The sequence below is a fragment of the Triplophysa rosa genome, linkage group LG16, assembly GCF_024868665.1.
Source record: "Triplophysa rosa linkage group LG16, Trosa_1v2, whole genome shotgun sequence".
Classification (NCBI taxonomy): domain Eukaryota; kingdom Metazoa; phylum Chordata; class Actinopteri; order Cypriniformes; family Nemacheilidae; genus Triplophysa; species Triplophysa rosa.
The window spans coordinates 2,338,351-2,343,093 of record NC_079905.1 but is presented as its reverse complement, the minus strand read 5'-3'; the positions used below and the strand labels follow the sequence as shown (position 1 = coordinate 2,343,093).

General features: G+C 36.6%; 1 protein-coding gene across 2 annotated transcripts in view; it reads right to left on the bottom strand.

Annotated features, from left to right (window-relative positions):
- Positions 1–3,883: 3,883 nt before the first annotated feature.
- Positions 3,884–4,743, bottom strand: part of trappc9 (trafficking protein particle complex subunit 9) — a 167,159-nt gene continuing 166,299 nt past the window's right edge. For both annotated transcript variants that reach the window (XM_057354458.1, XM_057354459.1), the window contains one exon: positions 3,884–4,743. This exon is cut by the window's right edge and continues 275 nt beyond it. The gene's annotated coding sequence lies outside the window, so the exon portion shown is untranslated.

Here is a 4,743-nt window from a genome sequence, read left to right as displayed (position 1 = left end):
GAATCTGTCCTGACCTGATGTCTTAAGACATGTAGATCACATTTATTTTGCTCTGTATTACTTTATTCTGTTACTTCAATGTATATTTTGCTTTTGTAAATCTTTGTTTAAATTGTTCTTTATCACTGATCTATATACAGTTTTATATACTGCTTATATTTCCATACATTACTAATTCACTTTATGTTTGCACTACATACATTTAATTTTATATTATAATTTTTCTTTCTGTTTGTGTCATTTTTGTCATGGTAATAAAGAACACCTAAATAGAACAATTGAAAAAAAATTTAGAATTCAAATGTAAAACATGCAGCAGTTTGGTTCCAAAATGAGATAACTTTCAAGTTTTTTTTTTCAAAAATCATGTTTTTTTATTGTGCATTCCAATTAATATCAATCAAACTGCAATTGGTTTGTTTTGATGTAAGCCATGATAACAAAAAATACAGCTAACTAACACAATAAAAACATGACAACATAACAAAAATCATGATTTTGGAATATATACTGTATATATACATACTTTTTTTGCAGCAAATGTGTAGAAAATATATAATGCATATAATTAACATTGTTGGTGTTACTAATGAAAGTGATCACAGTATAAAATGTTGCCTATCTTACTTATACAGTATTTACATATATTTTACATTTGTTCATTTAGCAGGTGCATTTGTCATTAAAATATTAAAATGAAAAAGGATAAATCAATATGCAATATACAACTTAAATCAATTGAATCAAATGGTTGTGATCAACGTTTACTAACAACTAATACAATTTGTACCTCTTTTTTCTTCTTTCTGGACTGTATACTGTCCACGACAGCAATAGTTTCAGTTGCTACAGCTACTATAAAACTGTCATCAAAAAGACATTACAGAATGACTTAAAGCTTTTAGAATCATCTTTCTGAATGTTTAAGTAATGTTTGAGACACACATAGAGAGAGAGAGAGAGACTGTACCCTGCATTGATGTGTTGCTCTGTAAAGACTGATAGGACTCCTGCTTCACTCGCAGGTGGTTGTCAAGGAAACGAAGAGGCAGGGAGGACCACTCAGATAACCCCGAAGCGCTTGGACCCTCGGTGTGAAAGATCAGGATCAAACTCCACAGACACACATAAACAAACACAAATCCCTCTCGAGTCTCTCTTACCCACAATGCACAGCTGCGGCCCGTGGACGCACCGTCACTGAATACAGACCGAACACATTAACACATGTATGTTGAAGGATTATCTCTTCAGTGTCTCTGGTTGAGTGGCTGACTCAGTAACAATAACTTTACCATCCGCTCGCTCTTCTCACACGCGCGCCAAGAGCTCTCCAGTATCTGCTGGTCAACGGTGAGAGAGGGAAAGTGCACTCAAACCACAGAAGTGTGCACTTACGACAGCAGAGTTCAGGTTCAGGTTGAAGAAGAGCAAAAGAAAGTGTTTCCAATTGTAATATGATCACAGCAGACTGCAAACACACTGACCGTATGATGCGTGTTGAACACAGACTTGATGTAATCGCAAGCTATCCTCTGATTGGATGACCAGAACTAAATACTAAGTCTTGTTTAACTGAATAATTCCAGGTGAGGAAAATAACAATATTCTATTATATAAGACTGTAATAATACACAGCTGGGGAAAAGATAGAGAGTATCATTTCTAGATGTATTAGCCATTCCAGTTTGTTGAATTACAACAAAATTAAATCTCAGGAGTGACAAAGTCATCCAACAGCAATGGGAAAGACACAAAAAGCTGTGATAAAAATCGAGGTTATTACATAAAAAACAATTTTGAACTATTCCTGTACATGTAGAAATATGACTGTTGTATTGCTTAAAAGTAAATATGAACGTGCAGTATTTGATGTGTGAAAAAACACAGAGCATCTTTTCTGTTATTTTCACCAGTTTCTCCAGTTTTCATTTTCTGCAAATAGAACTTTTTTTTTAGATTTGGTAATAATATTGTTAGTAGATCAAAAATGATCATTTTACTTAAACTATAAACAGAAAACTGTACATTGAGAAAAAGGGGTCTCTGAAATGGTCTCTTAATTTTTTCGTGGCTGTGTACATATATATATATATACACTCACCTAAAGGATTATTAGGAACACCTGTTCAATTTCTCATTAATGCAATTATCTAATCAACCAATCACATGGCAGTTGCTTCAATGCATTTAGGGGTGTGGTCCTGGTCAAGACAATCTCCTGAACTCCAAACTGAATGTCAGAATGGGAAAGAAAGGTGATTTAAGCAATTTTGAGCGTGGCATGGTTGTTGGTGCCAGACGGGCCGGTCTGAGTATTTCACAATCTTCTCAGTTACTGGGATTTTCACGCACAACCATTTCTAGGGTTTACAAAGAATGGTGTGAAAAGGGAAAAACATCCAGTATGCGGCAGTCCTGTGGGCGAAAATGCCTTGTTGATGCTAGAGGTCAGAGGAGAATGGGCCGACTGATTCAAGCTGATAGAAGAGCAACTTTGACTGAAATAACCACTCGTTACAACCGAGGTATGCAGCAAAGCATTTGTGAAGCCACAACACGCACAACCTTGAGGCAGATGGGCTACAACAGCAGAAGACCCCACCGGGTACCACTCATCTCCACTACAAATAGGAAAAAGAGGCTACAATTTGCACGAGCTCACCAAAATTGGACAGTTGAAGACTGGAAAAATGTTGCCTGGTCTGATGAGTCTCGATTTCTGTTGAGACATTCAAATGGTAGAGTCAGAATTTGGCGTAAACAGAATGAGAACATGGATCCATCATGCCTTGTTACCACTGTGCAGGCTGGTGGTGGTGGTGTAATGGTGTGGGGGATGTTTTCTTGGCACACTTTAGGCCCCTTAGTGCCAATTGGGCATCGTTTAAATGCCACGGCCTACCTGAGCATTGTTTCTGACCATGTCCATCCCTTTATGACCACCATGTACCCATCCTCTAATGGCTACTTCCAGCAGGATAATGCACCATGTCACAAAGCTCGAATCATTTCAAATTGGTTTCTTGAACATGACAATGAGTTCACTGTACTAGAATGGCCCCCACAGTCACCAGATCTCAACCCGATAGAACATCTTTGGGATGTGGTGGAACGGGAGCTTCGTGCCCTGGATGTGCATCCCACAAATCTCCATCAACTGCAAGATGCTATCCTATCAATATGGGCCAACATTTCTAAAGAATGCTTTCAGCACCTTGTTGAATCAATGCCACGTAGAATTAAGGCAGTTCTGAAGGCGAAAGGGGGTCAAACACCGTATTAGTATGGTGTTCCTAATAATCCTTTAGGTGAGTGTATATACTCAGTTTGTAATGCATTGTATGTGTTTGATGTCCAATGGAAACACATGAATATCAAAAACAGGAGCCTGCGCTGCATACGCTGAGATAATCACATTCATGACAGACATGGATCACACGCACACACATACACACACACATCAAGGACACAGTTTTTAAACTGTTAATGTACATAGAAAGGATTACACATACACACACACACACACACACACACACACACACGGCCTGTTGCATGGATGCACTGCATTTCTTCATCTCTAGTTTGTGTGTGTGTGTGTGCTTGCGTGTTCGTGTTAAAGCATCTTGGCTCATTAACACACATTAATTGAGATACATAAGAAAAAAAAGTCATTAAAATGATTAATTTCTCTTTGATCACTGCTGTTATCTTGTGCTTTCTGACAGTAAAATCGTGCTGAAGACTTCACATACATGAACATCAAAAAACTAATACTAAAACTAATAAGTATAAAATCATCAAGTAGTTCCTGGAACAGTATAATGTGTAAAATGTATACGGCCCTGATGTGCTCATATTCTGGCTTAAATCACAAGTCAGGTTGATGTTTGGTTAGCATTTGGTTTGAAAAACATTACAGAAATGAGAAATGAACTCTTGAGAACGTAAAAACTACATTCAACTTTAGTGTAAATTCACGGAAGAATTATAATTATTACTTCAGCAGAATAAACTGCATTTAAACGAGACAGTAAATTAATCTCAAAATGAGACAAATGAATATACAGTAAATCAAAGCCGTTCCACCAACAGTCACAAAATCTTTTATGCATCATCCCAAGAAACTGATCAAAGTGTGCTAAACCTTGTTTACATATTTTAACAGATATAACTCATATTTACATGCAATATTAGGATGCGTCTCACAAAACTCTTTAACAACAAAAGAAAAGGTGTATGGAAGTATATTTTGTTTAAAGAAAATAAAGCCTATTCATTTGTGTTTGATTTGACAGTGTGTGCCTTTAATTTGTTAAATAAGATCACAGTGTTGCGTTTTTTTACTGTAAGAACGATAAAATAAGATTAAATCACGTAGTCATGTAAAGGAGATGTGCTTATCTCATGACGCCTAAAAATTAGGCTTCATTTTCTTTACAAAATATAATTCCCGTTTTTTATTCCGTGTAACATTTGTGCGATAAACCCACTAAAAGAAGATTGTTGTCAACCACATTTCTCTAAATGACTCTTATTTACATGTCAAAGACACTAAACAGCTTCAGAGTAAAATTGTAAGATTGACAAGAATGTTTTCATCTAACAGATACCTGTGAAAACGGTTGCTTCCTTATGTCAAACTGTATCAGAAGAGAGACGCATCCAATCAGTGGACATGACGGAGAAATCTAACAGAATATAAAGCGGCAGAGTTGGAATAAACTTAAACATGTCCACACC